The sequence below is a fragment of the Anas platyrhynchos genome, chromosome 4, assembly GCF_047663525.1.
Source record: "Anas platyrhynchos isolate ZD024472 breed Pekin duck chromosome 4, IASCAAS_PekinDuck_T2T, whole genome shotgun sequence".
Taxonomy (NCBI): domain Eukaryota; kingdom Metazoa; phylum Chordata; class Aves; order Anseriformes; family Anatidae; genus Anas; species Anas platyrhynchos.
In genome coordinates this window covers 61,438,061-61,454,749 of record NC_092590.1, presented here as the reverse complement: position 1 = coordinate 61,454,749, position 16,689 = coordinate 61,438,061, and the positions used below count along the sequence as shown (strand labels likewise).

At 43.5% G+C, this 16,689-nt stretch overlaps 1 protein-coding gene across 2 annotated transcripts in view; it reads right to left on the bottom strand.

Moving 5' to 3' along the window:
* The window catches only part of PPARGC1A (PPARG coactivator 1 alpha), a 351,332-nt gene that overhangs the window by 65,638 nt on the left and 269,005 nt on the right, over window positions 1-16,689 (bottom strand). The gene's annotated exons all lie outside the window — the stretch shown is intronic.

Below are 16,689 nucleotides of genomic sequence, written 5' to 3'. Positions count from 1 at the left end.
GCCCCTGTCCTGCCCAGGACTGCGTGGGTTCCTGCCTGCATTTCCCTATAAGCACCAGTGCGTCTGCCTCGCCTCCGGGTGCATTTCTGTATATACACCATGTACCCACCCCTCTGACCTGGGCTGAGTGTTTTCTCTTTGGGAACACACACAAAAAAAAAAACCTTGTCACGTGAAAACACCAACCTGCCATTAACAGGAGGGTTTCTTGGTTTGAGCAGCTCGCTTGCTGAGACAACAGGGGCTGCTGCTGCAGGTGCAACTGGTTTATGGTGGCACCGTCCACTGAATACATAACAAACCCAAGGTACCAAATATACCTGCAAAACACTTCCCACATCAGGAAAAACAAATAAATAAAGGTCTTGTTTAACTAGCCCCACCTGCCTCCTTGTTTTCTGGAGTTGTGTTGTTTTAATTAGCTGGGTTCAAAAGTCTTGTAAAAATGTAAGCACTGGATCCATCGCGCTGGGCTCCCAGTCAAAGTCACCAAACTATAATTGATCATCCTCCTTGTCATGAAATATTCATTTTCATTGTTATTTGCAAACTTGAGCATTCTAAAGGCTAAATGAATTCAATTATTATACCAGGCTATGACGATTTCACTGAGAGAAAAAATAAATAAAAAGAAGAACAGTTCTTGAAATAGCCTTTTTCCCACAGATATTAAAAACTTCAGAAATTGTTGTAAGTCTCAGATACATTCTCGGCTTATTTGTGTTCCCTTGTAATTCATTATTGCCAGTTTCCCCGCTTGTGCTTAAGTTGCAAATCACATCACACTGTCATATTTTCACCAAGCACAGATGACAAAAATGGCATTGTTTTTACTTTACTTAATTAAAAAAAGCCACAGCAAAATACCGAATGACTACAGAAAGCCTTTCCTACGAATGATTAAATTAACGGCATTGCTTTGCTCTTGCGACTAAAAAAACCTAATTTCCTTCCCAATTATATGCTGATTTAATGATAAAACTGCAGTAAATTATTAAGATCTGGGGCAAAGGTGAGTACCTCTACCCTCCGAACAGTCAGCTGTGAAATAATGCTGGGCACCTGCCCGCCTGAAGTGCAGTCGGTTCTTATTAATTATTATCTGTGGATCCATGGCTGGTGGAATATTCTCCTTCAATACCTACTTATAATTGTGTTCATTGACTGTGCCGAATCCATCATCTTTTTTTTTTTTTCTTGAAGTTTTCATTCACACCTTTTATAGAAATGTATTTACACTGGAACATTTTATATTGCTGTTTTGGATATTTTGACCTGCTCATGTTGTTTCTATTTTCTACATTTCCACTTCACTGCTTTCCCTTCAAATTAGCAAGTTAACTGATAAATATAAACTGTAACCTTAGCAGTGCTCTCACCGTGCAAGCGTTAGAGATTGGAGAACTTTCTTGGTACATGGCAGGCAGAGCAAGCCATCTGTAATAACAACCGAGTCCTCCAGAGCCGTCCTACGGCCCCGGCCACGCCGCGGCTTGGACTTTGCTGGCAGCCCCAGTGCCACCTGGCAGGGATGCCAAGCACGATTCAGACTACAAAAGACCACGAGGTTTAAACAAGGGTTCCCCACAGCTCGGGAGGAATTCATTTATTTTTAACCGAACTGTCCGACCCAGGCCATATATATAAATTTACTCACAAGGGCCTTTTTTCATGTCTTAACGTGCTGGGTTTTTTGGGCATAGTGTGTCTAGGAGAAAAGAGGGGAAGGCAGTTGCAATGGGCTCGTAGCTTGGGAACTGCGCAGCCTCAGCACATGTAAATGAAGCCCGTGAAACAGAGCCAGCACCTAAGCCTCCCTCCTCAAAGAAACCTTGTCTTCTGAAAAGTCCCCAGCAGCTTTAGCAGTGCTCTTGCCCAGTGTTTTGACAACATGAAAGAATTGCACAAACGTCTTTTCTGGGGCAATATCTGAGTACGCACACACGATTTTGTTCCGTAACAAACACAAAGAGAACTCTCTTGTGGCTGGTGAAGTCTGCGGGTCCAGTTGACCCAACCTGTTCTGTCGAAATGCCTGCTGTAAAATCCCCCTCTTTCACCACATTTTCCTCTTTCCAGGTTACTCCATACCTAGTCTCAGCAATTCACCAATTTTTCCCCTGCTTCTTCTTCATGGGACATAATTCATGAATGCACTGGTAAACCTTCCAACTGCACTGGGGCAGATTCCCAAAGCCTGATCCATATTTTAACAGGATTGCAAGGTATGGCTCCTGGCAACGACAGGGAAGAGGATTCAAGGACCAAAGTCTTTAAGCTCTCTGTCCTTGTCTTTTTCCTGGATTCAGCATTCGTTCAGTCTCTTTCTCTTATTCTTTCACCCACTTTTTTTTTTTTTTCCCCAATTGTGGTCATTTTTGTTCCCTGTAACTTAGATATCTCAGATATCTTAGATATCTTGCACCCCCCTGACTTTGAAATCCAAAACTGAGCCCCTTCATCACAACACTGACCAAGTTTTTTCCTTTGCTTCCAGACTGTGGTGCTTGCTGATTTTCAGCAAAGTTGGCTAATACCAGTGAAGTAAGGGCAATCAAACTTGAATTAAAAAACCAGAAGAGGTTTGCAAAACAGATCCCCCACCAGTGACACCCTTTCCCCTCGACCCTCCACTTGTGAGTGTCCTTATAGCAGAAGCTAAGCCAACTACGTATTTATAAAAGATCAAACCACACTCCAAAGGTGTGTTAGTGTGAATGGTGTTCTATATAAAGTATATGTACCCTATTAATTTTTTATGAGAAATCTTCCTCCTGTGCAACTTTATTCTTATTTTCTCCACAGTCCTTCTGTATTTGTTTTCCATTCTGTTCTCTCTGTTCCACTTCCATCCTATTTGTTTTTTGTGTTTTTTTTTTTTCCTTGTCAGTTTCTTTTCCTTATTTATCCAGCCCATCTTACCCAGAATATGCAGCCAGCAGCGTAGACCAGCATAAAAACTCCTTGAACTTCTGGGTTCATTGGTGCAGTAAGTTTACAATGCAATAAGGCAGTGTGCCCTCTCCAACTTTGCTAGGGCAGTTACTATTATTATTATATTTATTTTTTTTTTACAGAGAGAAACCACGACGGTGCTCAGTACCAGCTCTCTGAAAGGCTCCAGAGATCGGGGCCAAATAAATTTCTGGCTGAGCCCTGGGCCACGGGCTGCTGTCTGAGTAGCGGTACACTACCGAGTCCAAAATAACTTTCTCCGAACAGTGATGCGTTACTGACATTACTGACACCAGGGTGAATTCTGCCACATCTGCCTCCACATACTGAGGGCTCAAATAAACAGTGCTGGATGCCAATGGAAATTGCTCGCCTGTTCCCATGCGGGTGGGCCTGACTGCGAATATTCACTATTCCTGCAGATCAGCTGTTTATCAGCGGTAACCAGGCTTGCACACGTGCAACCCCTTGTAACTCGGTGCTTGTAAAACCTTCAGGAGTGCTGAAGTGCAGGAACATAGGTACCGACTGAAAGAAATCTTCCTAAATCTTCTCATACCTCCCCGAGCATTTCCCTCTTCACGAGCATATTTCACTTACTCATTACTAAAACAAGAAAGGCAAAGGCACTCCAGCTGATTACATAAAAAGTACATTTATCACTTGTTTCCCCCAACATTTGGAGCATATGTTCTCCAGGACCCACATTTTGTATGATTTGCAGGAAAATCCAGCTTGTCAGGCCTGTTAAAAGCAGCATGAACAATGTCTTTCACTCGGGTGTTACTGTTTCCCAGAGAGACTCATCTATAAAAGAGAATCTACATGTAAATTTATTGCCCCTATATGTTTGAGAAACAGAGCCATGAGAGCCCATCATTTTCCTGGGGAGGCTTTGGTGCAGTTTGAGGGCAGACACCCAGGAAAGCAAAGGAAACAGATGCCTATTTTGCAGCTCTTTGCACACTGGCATATCCTGCTCATGCAGGCAGGACCACACCAAAATTACAGACTGGTGCAGGTTTTGGTCATCTCCTCTTTATTCACCTCACTGCTGAGATTTCCTTGAAACAAGAGAAATCACAAAGTTCTTTTTTTCCTCTTTTGAGCCCTGGGAAGAGACCAAAAGCCCTCCCTGCCTACCTTGGACGCTCACACAGCCCGTCAGGGGATGGGCAATTGTCTGCTCCAGCTCCAGCCACCAAGGGCAGAGCTTGCGAAAGCTTCAGGTATAAAGCCTGTAAGTTTCCACAAGGCCCTGGAAACCCCGCCCGGATTCTTCCTGTTAACCCTATTACCTTGCATCGTTTCCCTTGGGGCATCCAAAGTATTGCCCTGGAGCTCATTTGCCAGCTTGTTCATTGTTAAAACCGATCTCATTTTTACTAACTTTTTCTGAGAGGGACCTGCAGGACAATCCCAGGAACAATCACTGGGGACTCGATACCCTAGGGAGGGTGAAAGATTCCCTGGAGCGATGTGCTGGGAGCCAAGGCTGCTCCAAAGATACCATCTAAACTGCTCTCTGAAGTGACTTGTGAGGCTGCCATCCTGCTGATATGTCCCAGCTGGAAGGGGAGCTGTGGTGTCCTGCCTGCCACGGCACAGGAGAGCAAGCTCTTGGCCAGCTCCACTTCGTGGAGGCCTTGAAGAAAAAGCAGAAGAAATTCACCTACTTTCATAACATCTCCGATCTGTTCTCCAAAATGGCTGGGGAAGCGATTGCAGTGGAGTGCAGCACAGCACTGGAGAGACGCTAACCTTTAAATACTCTGAAATCAAATCTTGTTTTACACAAAACTGCTATGGTAAAGTCGATGTGAATGAAGCACCTTTGAGTGAAGGAACAGAGGGAAAGGCAGTGGACAGCTTTAGTGCCTCCTAGCAATTTTTTTTAATAAACTGGAGATGACAGACAGCCTTACCAACACATCTCTCATCTTCAAATAAGACTTTCTTCAGACAGAGCTCAGTGGAACTGAGTCAGCCTTTTTTCTCAGGCCTAGCTCTTGGCATTTTTCATATTAAAACAAAGTATAATGTGGAAATAATTCTGAATGGTAGTCATCTGATCGGGTTTTACTAACACAGGCCACAGACTCACTCTGCTACCATCTCAGGCAAACAAAATAAAATGAAGATATTACTCAGAACAAAAGAAAAAAAAATAAAAAAAAAAATCTCTGCTCATGAACCAAGTAACCCTGTAAGTAACCCTTTCTCTGGGTCATGCTGGGCTGCGAAGGAAGGTGAGCTCCCAGGGAGCAGGCTGTAGGTGGGTACCAGTGCTTGGCACCGTGGTGGGCACCAGGCTGCTTGGCCTCCAGCAGCCCCGGAGCACAGCAAATATTGCTGCCTCAGCTTCCCACAGCCCCTGAGCCCCGTTTTCCCAAGTCAGTCAAGGACAGGCCAAGAGGAGATGGGGTTACCTCACTGCAACAGCCAATGCTCCTGAAGGATCAGCTTCGCTTGACCTCTTAACTAGTGGCTCCTGCCAGACAACACTGAGCCCAGGGGTTATTTTTAGTCAGAAGTCTTCATGAATTGCAGTTAACTTGCAATATGCAAACTAGCGACTAGTGCTAGAGGAATCCCTATAGGTTTCATGGTTCCACTCTGTGCTCAAAAGTCCAATTATTCATTTTTCTTGGAGCTGCAATATTAATCTAAAAAAGTTGCACAAATGGCAAGAGATGTCATGCTGCCTCCATCCCCAATTCAGAAAAGTGAAATAAAGGCAGATAAGCATTTAGCCCAGGGGTTATTAGCTGTACCAAATGCAGCCGTAAACCTTCGGAGGCTGACCCTCTGCTAGCAGTGCTTTTGATGAGAAATTTGTCAGTTCTCCCACCTTTGACTCAGGGCCAGACAAACCAGGAAGGAAACAGAAGGGGACAAATGCTAGCAATAAGAAGGCTTGGTCTGAATTACTATTTTATTTTACTTTAATTTAGTTTAGTTTAATTATTTTATCCAGACCACTTGTCTACCTACCTGCATGAGAAAACTCAGTAAAATATGGGGGTTAAAGAGGCTGGAATTGGTCACTGCTCCAAATCCCTTGGAAGGGAATGGGAATTCTTAAACAGGTTTAGGGAGGCTTTGAATCAGACCTTATCAGAGAAGATGAGGCCAGGACAGTTAAAAGCAGAAACTCTTCCACACATTTCCTCTGGTTTTCCTTTTGATACTGCTCAGGCTTCCCCAGCTTTTCCCTGTGAATGGAGCAGGGACGAAATGCTGAGATTGCATCTGCTATCACCATTTTGTGTATCTTTGCTCCTGAGAAATTTAGTATTTGCCGAACATCATTTGCCCTAGGGCACTGGTTAGTCTCATCATTATTTTATAAGTGGGTACCAGCAAAGATTCATACCTCTTCCCCAAAAGAGCTATGGCTGTACTTCCATTACTTTATGCCAATCAACAGATAAGGCAAGTTTGCTACTTTCATGTTTATCCCTGATGGATCTCTACCATCGTAAAATTCCCCGACAATCTGACACAATTAAACATTATTTGTAGTCTCTGCTCCGTCGAACTCCACATGCAGAATGGCAAGGCAGGGCAACGTATTTAAGCAAAAGCACTCCCACTAAAACAGAGACCTCCCCGCAGCGTGCCTTTTCCCTTCTGTCCATTCCAGGCTTACCCATCTTCTCTGAGGAACAAAGAACTAAGCAAAAATAGGAAATGTCAGAATGGAAGATTATTTTAATTTATGTTAAGAGTTGCTAAGCAAAAAAACAACTCTGAAAAACCAGCAAACCAACACCAAAGAGCACTTCATCATCATATTATTACCAATTTATTAAACCAAGATTGCATACAATGGAGAAATGGCTGTGACACCTCCCCTGGGGTTTTGGGGAGGTAGACCTCCAGCTGTTTCATTCTCACATGCAGTCCTGCTTACAAAGACATGGAAAAATGTTTGCGCTTCAGCTCAATACAATACAGTATCACATTGTTTGCAGATTTTCTTTAAGGCAGCATAGGCGTTTGCAAAGCAAACCAGAGATGTACACTTTGGGGAGACTGGGCTGCCACATTTAAAGTAGAGTGGGGCAACACATGGCAGTAGTTAATTTGTGTGTTGTTAATTTGTATCCCGGACAATGCTATAAATCGAAGCCTTGCTGACAATTCCTGCCCAGTAAACATGTTCAATCTCATCTCCCGTAAAAGGAGAGCAGGCGCTAAATAGCAACGCATTTTGATTTTCATTTAGCCACTTTAATGATAGGTGATGTTAGCGGAAAAGATCATTTATCTTCAGATTTATTTTATATGAGATAAAAGGCCTTGCCAATTTTTTAAAATTCATTTACACAAGTGAATAAATCTTCCCAAACAATAAGTGGGAAAGTCATATTTCTTTAACTTTGCTAAAATCTGAAAATGCTGATCTGAGAGTGAAATAGACGGCACTGGCATTTTAATCAGAAATATAAAGGCTCCTCTTCTAAATAAGAGGCACGGCTTTACTTCAGAAAAAAAAATCTCTCTGATTTAGAGAACGATCTTTTTTATGCATTTTGTCAAAAATCTCTGACAAATCAGGAGAGACACGTGCAAATTTTATATCACCTTCATTTTTAGATCAGTCCCAACGTGAAGGCTACCTAAAAATAGACAGAACCTAACCTTTCAAATATCTATACTGCTGCATACCAGAAATGCAAGCTTTCAGTGCCTCTCATGGCTTTCCGAGCCTTGTGCTGTGCTTGCCTCCTCCTCGAGCACGTTGCCCCATGTTGCATGCCGCGCTGAGGCGTAGAGGCGCTGTTAGTCCCAACGCACAGCACGTTGCGATATGTGATTTGTTTTGTTCAGGACGGGCAACAAGACCATCAAAAGCAGCCTTCCCTTTCTGCAGGGCTGTTTGAGATCACCACAAACACTGGCGGTACCAAACTTGACAAGGGAGGACGCGAAAATGCAGCTGTGCTGGCTGGCCCAGGAGCTCTGCTCAGAAAAGCGAGCTGTCTGTTTGCAACGTACCCCTCCTAAAATATGAAGGGGAACAGAACAATGCGCTCTTTTGTTTTATTGTTTGCTACAGTGCTGGCGGACACACTTCTAACCATTTAAAGATGAGGCTCTCCAACAGTGCCCCGAGCCCTGATTGACGGGTGTAGAGTTACAACCCGGCGGAATACGCGGTAGCTATTTCTTTGCATTGCACTTTCTAAATTGTGATTCTGCTTGGCCTTAACAGCATAGGTCAAATTCATCCCGAGCACAATCCAAGCAACTTCAGGTCAGTGGTACCTGAAAAATCAATAGCATTTAAGTTGATGAAGTTGTAACAAGGGTGATTCTGGCCCAGGCCATGCAAACACTCGCTTGCTTTTATGGTATGTGTTCTTCCCTGGGTATTATGCTCCAATGAATATATTTTCATGTTTGCTACTGCTAAACACTCTGCTTATCAGGTTCTGAAACCACACTAGGAGTGGGTACAGGAGAAATCTGTACTAAACCAGGCTGCGGGCTGCCCTGGAGGCTTGTAGTGACTGTGGCTTTTGCTTACATGCAATAGAAAATCACCCTTGTACCCGTTGTTAGCCAGCTACTCCCAGCAACAAGCTCGAAAGGACTTGTTCTTGTTTACTGTCGAGCTCCGCTCCAACAGAGTCAAAAGTTTATCAAGACGTTTTGCTCTGTCAAAAAAATGAGCAAAATAACTTACGCTGATCAAACAATGAAACAAAGAAGCAACAGACTAAATGAGTTCTTTCAAAGAATTTTGGATGGAAAATGTCTTACCTGCTGACAGGGAGGCAAGAGCAGCAAACAAAGGCATAGGAATAAAAACTATTCAATAAAATATCGATTTCATTATCACCACCTATTCAACTTAATTTTCTTGGCATCCATATCCCTAATGCAGGTTCGTGATAGATCGTACAATCACTTTTTAATTAAGCCCTACTGTGCTTTGTATTAAGAACAAGGCAGTAGACATTATGGCACAATATATCTACCAAAATATTTAATGCTTATCCTTTTCATTTTGGTATTTAAAAGTTGTTCTCTTAGGAGGTGGTATCAGTATTTAACAACATTCTTGACAGCCAGTATAAAAAACAAAAAGCTTCATACTTAATCTAGCCATGTCAAAACTGAAACCCCTTAAAATAATTGCTTTCTGAATATATGGTATTTCCATTGAATTATTTTATTATTACCCAGCTTTCAACATCTTAAGATGCAAAACTTGTTCCGTCTCTTACATACTGATGAGATACACGTAGCACGAGGCTGGAAAACTGATGTTTGACCAATACAGTTGAATGGTATATGAACCAGATGTTATCGCTTTACAAGAGAGATTTAACAAGAAGCGGTGGAAGACTAGAAGCTTCCCGAGGTGGTAGGATTTTCTCTCTCCCCCTCCCTCTTTTTTTAAGCTCTCTTTCGGTATATTGCAGCTCTGCTGCTTACGGTGGGGCAGATCCTGTACAAGGATCACAGCTTTTCTTCCAGTAGAGTACTGGCACTTTTCAGAGGGCAACATTCACTTTAATTACTAAAATGTACCCACCTTCTTATTCCAAGGAAGAAAAGACTGTTGTTGCATATATAATGTGGCTTTAGTTTTTAATGCCAGAAATGAATCAGTAAACATAGCTACATTATGGTATACTATTTCTTATTCTGTACCCATAGTAACCAAATTAATCTCAAGGCACTGCTGGCATTATTTCAATCTGAAGCTCATACTTTGGATTTCACATAGGTGCCTTCATCCTATTCTTCTTCGCAACTAATAAAATGTAAATATATGGCAATATATTTATTTCTGGTTCAGTTCAAGTTGAGGAGTGCAGTACTTTGCAGAAACCTAATTAATATCAATCATACATTACAACACTGAGTGGTTTAGTATACAAAGAAATGGTGCTAGCACATGAGGATGAAATAGATGACCCAAGAATTCCTTTCTAGTTGTAACTTCTCTGTTTCAAGGATAGGGATGACCAGCTTTTCCTTATACTTCAATGTCCATTTCAACTGTCTGTCATGTACAGCCAAGAGCTGCTCTAAAAATATCACAATCCCCACAGAAACAAGAGGAAGGAGACCTTGGAGCTGAAGACCCTGATGGTTCCCTCTGTCCCACCATAAGATGGGAGCGCACTGACAAAAAGCCGAGTCTCGTGGTGCCCCAGGAGTGCTGCCTTCAGTATCCCCCCCTTGTACATTTCTTCCACTGCAACCTATCAGCTCCCAGCCCTCCACGAAATCCTCTTGCTAGTGAGAAGGCATCGCCACAACCCAGCGATTACACCTGAACTGCTCAGGAGATGCAAGCTGCTCAACAGTTGTGTCATGGCCATCCTACTCTAGACTATGACAAAAAGAAACACAGCTCATTCTTGGGGCTGAATTAGGGCTACCTGAGACCTAAGGGACATTACTAACCCAAAGTTTCAAAATCATCCTTATTCATCACAAGCAGCCAGCAGTCCCAAAAAAGCAGCGAGCCAGACTGAGGAACAGAGGAGATGCTTCTGGCCGAGCAGAGGGACACAGCTGTGGCAAAGCTCAATTTTGGCTTATGGAGGTGTTCAAACACCACAGGGACACCTGAGCAAGCCCGCAGCCCATCTGTGCTGCCACCCCCAGGCCCTTCTGTGCCCCTGGGCATTCCCAGAGGGCTCCCCCCAGCCTTGAGCCGTGCCTGTCTATTTATTGCACCCAAGGGCACGGCACAGTCCTTCATTTCCACAAACTGCTACAGAGTAAGGATTCCTAGAATGGCTCAAGCAGAGACTTGCTCAAAACTGGGTACTTTCAGACTTCTTCTGTTCTATTCCAAATTACGTGCTTTGCCAGCTTCAAAAAAACAGATGGAAAATACATCCCTAAATGTGCACCCTTGTGATCACTCCAAAAGGAAAGCGGCACCAAGTAGCTTAAAACGTTTGCTAGAAAAAGTCTTTTCCATATCATGCAAATAGCAGACGAAAATAACTGCTAGGCAATTGATATACATACAAATATTGGTTATTTTAAACAGTAATTTGTTATTGAGGACATCTCACTGAAATATTATAATATTCAATTTCCTCTGCATTTGCATGGAAAAGGAGCTGGATAGCACATGATCATTCATTTAACTATTACATAAATATGTCTATCATAAGATCACACGGCTTTCAAGCCAGAGTTCAAACACATGTTTAATGCATGAGAGTATGATGAAGAAACTTGTGAACTCACGGGTCTCGTAGCCCAATCTCAATCAGATAGGGGCTTGGTGTAAATATGTACAGTATCATGTGCCTTCCAACAGCCCTGAGTCTCAAGGGAGCAGCCTGACACCAGCAAAGGAGACAGGTGGTTTCCTTTCCAACCGAGGAGGGGGGGGAAAAAAAAAAGGAGTCAAGACGCCGTATAAATATAGCAGTATTTTTTGCTCGGTGTTTTGCTATGGTTTTCATCCCTTAATGAAACTTCAGTGCATGAACAATTCTCATAACATCTTTGCTACAAATCAGTGAGTGGATGTCATGTCCTAAGATATTTATAACCCTAAAGGTAAGGGTAAGTGATACTGTTTGCCAGCGCTGGTTCAGAAGTGCTGGAGTTTGTTTGTTTTTTTTGCCTTTTGTTTTGCTGAGAAAGGAGTGCCAAGAAGCCACAAGCCCCAAGTTTCCTTGCTTTAAATGTATCCCTTAACCTATAGCAGGTCGCTGTTAAAAATAATGCCCGTAAGAATGAAAGAACGACAAACAAGTCAATCACATGCGCCGAGCAGGTCACAACCGATTTTAGCTAGCTTGACTTTGTAAACTCCAACAGTGTGAGATATGCTATACCCTCCACAACCCGCAGTTGTTTGATTTTGAAGCTCACATTGCTAGAATTCACACATACACTAACCCGTGTATAAAATAACCCACCTCAGCCTTACTTTCCTATCTGCGCACGGATTCCTTTTTTTTTTTTTTTTTTTTTTTAACACAGTGACAGCCACTGCCTCTTAAACCATTTTCTTTTGTTGCATTTCCTTAGAAACACAAATCTTGTTCCTTGGCAGCAGTTGCTGTAAGTGCTGTACCACATGCCCAAACTAGTTCTCACTCACAGCTTTAATTCACAGTAAGTGGCACGAAAGGAGGTCAACACTTCTCAGAAACCACTTTCAGTTCTTTGCTGCTTCAGTATCTATTCTATAAAGCCATCCTCCCTAACAGAAAGTTGTTTCTCATATTGCGTCCCTTGCTTTTTTTATTATTGTCACCTTTATGGAATGGGCTACCGGATATATGATGGAATAAAGGAAGATTATTCACGGAACCACATTTCTCATCTCCCTTTTGCAAGGCCCTAACAATGTAAGCAAACAAATAAATAAATAACGTTTCCCCCAACAGAAACAAAATGCCCCTCAATTGTTTTTTTTCTTCTCACGCAAAAAGACTCCATATAGATGGCAGCTTGCAATTCCGTGTCAATCATTATGTCTTACTTTCAGTTCAGTTCGCTCGCTTATGGAAAGATTATTTTTTTTATCCACCCTCCTAACACATCATGAAAGTGGAAAATCAGGCAGCCTTCTTTCTGCCATGATGCATCACTGGCAAGAGGAATGGCCTTGCTGACAATATTTTGCTGTCACATTTGCCTCTACAGCTTCACTGCCTTCTCTGTGATCAATGAAAACAGATTTTGACCTCATCTATTTCATTTCAGACCATATTCTGCCCTGAGACACACGAGTACAACCTATCATAGTTATAGAGGCAATTGGGGCAGAATTTGTTCCTTTCCTGACAATTCAATACGTGATTCATGAACCAGAATTGAATCCAGCTCTCCTTTCCTAGAGCTCCTCTGGTTCTTTGGCATTAGCATCAGTAAAAGAGCAGCAGAGATGAATTTATGATGGTCGTATCAGCAGAACTGGCTGGGCAGTCAATAATCAGACCGCTCAGCAAGATGCTACCAGACCGAAAGTTGGTATTGTATCTTATTTACACAGCTTCTCCTCCAGCCTGTTTTCGTTCTTCACTTATCCCTCCGTTGTTTAACTAATGGGATCATAAGACCTGAAAAAACACCTCCTAGTCTAGAACATTTCTAATTGGCTTAATAAAGTAAACAGAAAAATAAGATAATCCTCTCCACCGCCATCACCTTCAGCAGCACAAGCCCACACCGCTGGATGCGGAATACTCGGGGCAGTCACAGGGTGTACGGTTGCAGACGGCAACCGGCCGGTCGAGTTTCGCATTAATCCCCAAGACAATGGATCACTTCTGAAAATACAGACTCGGTTCATCTGCACACACACCTCTGGGGGCCAACACCTGCATGCAGCATTCCCCACCACTCACTGCATCGCACAGTCCTCGATGGGTGGTGATCTGCTGGCCAGGGCACACGTCTTGTAGGGTGCTCTACACCTCGCCTACAGGCTGTTCAATACGGGGGCTTGGAGACAGCCCCAAAACCTCGTGTTTTGAACTCTGGATGTCTCCAAAGTCTCTCTCGCTCAAGCCGACAGACATCACATGCATGCATTGCATCGTGATCTGCAGGACCCATTGCTGAAGTAGAGGCAAGGTTGACATCACTTTGAAAACCTCATCCAAGACATCTAATGAACTGCGCGCAGGAGACTGATCTGCAGCAGGTCTGGCGTACGGTAAAAATAAACTTAATACAACAAAAGCAGTAATCAACATATTGCATATCAGGCCTGCAAAGCGCCAATTATCTGATGAAGAGGAGCAATACTAGATGGTTCCTGTTCCCTCAGTTATTTAACTCTTTAAATCAATGGAAGTTAAGGAAAACAATGCCTACAGAACCACTTAGGAAAACATACAAAGGATTTGAGCAGAGACTTGAGCTCAGATCTGAATATAAACAGCAAAAAAGCATTCAACAACAAGCCACAGTTCAGGACCTGAGTCTTGCTGTGTATTGCTATGGTCCTGGTTATGAGAAAACTTCTTTTTTTTGGAAACAAACTATTTTAATTTCTCGTACTACTTAACAAAACTGCATTCAAAGCAAAACGCAGAGCCTGATCCTGCCGTTCCCAACCCTATTAACAACACTCTTACCACAGATTCCAGTGGGAGCAGGACTTAGCCTTTCCTGTGGGCCATGCTGTGAGCCTTTAATTCAATAACACCTTATTCACCAAATAGCTCAATGAGATTAGTTGTGGTTTCCAGTATTATTCATTCCACACAGAGGGTCTACAAACACCCCCTCGCTCTGCATTGCCACACCAGGGAAGATATAAATAATTTGAGGGAGATTTCCAAAGGCACAGGAAGAAACTGAGCAGCTTCCAGGGGGGTTACCCTGAGCGAGAGGCCTTTCTGGTTTTGAAAATCTTCCCTGTAATGAAATAAACACAAGAAATCCATTCTCTCCCTTTCTTTTTCAGGTAGCATGACCTATGAAAGGATTCGCAAACAAGCTGGGAGAGGGGAGAGAGCTCGTGTTTATGGGAGCCTTGTTTAGTTTTTGCAGTTACTTCAGAGAGTTTCACAAAATTTGCAAAGATCGGTGAATGCATGTGCAGCCTGTCTGGTTTCTATTTCTTTTACTCCTTAGTGTATTTATTGCACCTATTATTATTGCACCTATTATTATAAACTATCCGAATGCCCACACGGTGCTGGAAACAAGGCTGCAAATACCTCTTGCCTCACTGCCAGCGAAAAGCCTCCCCGACCAAACAAAGCCAAAGCCAGAACGACTTTCGGATCCTCTCCTTCCTATTTCGAAAAACTGCCAGAAAAGTCCAGCCTCGAGGGCCACGTCCCCGCTCGGGGGCAGCGGGCAGGCGAGGAGTGGTCCGGGTGCTGCAGCACAGGAGGGACGAGGCTGCCAGAAGTGCTGATTCACTGTGTGACCGGGGGGGTTCAGCAGCCCAGAGAGGGGGGCATCCCGTCAGTGTGCAGGCAGAGATAGGAGGGAGGGAATGGTGAGGTTTTCCCGGGGATCAGGTCCCCGAAATCTCTGCTCGATACACGATTGTTGGTTCGTTTGTTGGAACGAAACGGGTTGATACGGCTCCAGCCAGAGGGGGAAAAATAGTTGCAAATGCGCAGAAGTCCCGTAAATCAGAACTGCTGCTCTATTTTACAAGAGAAGTTCTCCATTAATTAATTTCATGACTTAGAGCAAATGTGCATGGCTGGAAACAGGGGATCCCGCTGATACCAATCTCGCAGCACAGGACACTTTCGTTTTTCTCTTCGAGATACAGAGCAGATGTACTCCCTGGCTGCAATCCAGGCACGGACTAGGTGGTTTTGTGGCTAAAGCCCTGCCTTATAACCTGCTTAAGCCTATCAGCAACTTTTCTGTTCTGGAGTTGCAACATATCGCATGAAAAAAAAAAACAAACAAAAAACAAAAAACAAGCAGGATTTTAAAATTCTCAGAGCTGTCACATTTATAATTAGAACGATCTGATACGACTGGCATTAGTGCGAGGTAGGAACATATCGCTGAGGGCCAAGCAGACAAACTGAACTATTTCTCGCCCTTAAAAAGGGGATTCTTCCAAGTAGAAATGTCAGGGGAGTCACAAGGGCTCTGTGCAAAAGTAGCACCTCTTCATCCCCGTACCTACTCTTAGAAAGTCCCGCGCCGCTGCCTAACTTAGCCCAGCAGACCATGCCACAGCCCCGAGCCCTGACAACAGCCCTGGCACCCCGTGCCAAAGCCAGATCCTTTTCCAAGTGAACGAGGCCTTTTCCAAAGACGCAGGGTGTTTTGGAGCTACGTGCAACATCCAGAAACCCCGCAGAAAGACAGCATCTCTGCCGGTGTCACACGTAAAATGCCCCACATAGATAAAAATGAGTTTTGATAAAAGAGTTTGTCGCTGAATCACTACATGCAGAGCCGGCTGCCTTTTTATGTGCTGGTGAAACTATTTTTCAGGTTGTCTGCCCCCATTTTAGAGAAAGAGAAGGAAAGAGAGAGGGAAAGGAAGGGAAGAGAAGGCAAGAGGCAAGGAGGGAGGGAAGGGACGTTACTGTAGCTACTGAATCGGCACACGAACCAGCAGCAGACAAAACAAGAAGGGCTGCAAGGACCCTGGCAGCACCAGCATGTTCAGTGAAACAACAAAATAAGAGTCTGGGAGACAGGAGAAACCCAGAATGCAGATACTTTTTTTTTTTTTTTTTTTTTTCCTGGAAGAGGATTTATCATGCCAGATTTTGGCTGTCTCTTAATACCCACACCTGGCTAAATACAAATGAAATTAATTTTCCAGCTGCAATCTTTCCACATTTTGCACACGGTGATTTGCTGAAAGGAGCCCTATCGCAGGGTGTCAAAAAAGGAACATAAAACATAACACGTAGTATTTTTTGCGAGACATCGACCGTAATTACATGAAACCTAACGAAGCTACTCCAGGGAGAAGTGGATGGGGCTGCAGAGCGCAGCGCATGCCCTCTGTGCCCAGGGCACACATTGACCCAGTCAGGTAGAGTGGGAAGGCTACAGGAAATCACATGTACATATAATAATAGTATATACATGGTAAGAATAATAATCTGCCTGCCAGTCACTGGAATCAGTGTGAAAACTGCATGGAGATGACGATGCTGTGGTCATGGATTAGGCCAGGGGTTCCTACATGACCTGAAACAGCCACTTTTTCCTCCTCCCTCTCCCTTCAGTCCTAAACTAAATCACCGTTCTCACAAGTTTTACATCTAGCATCACATGGCCAGG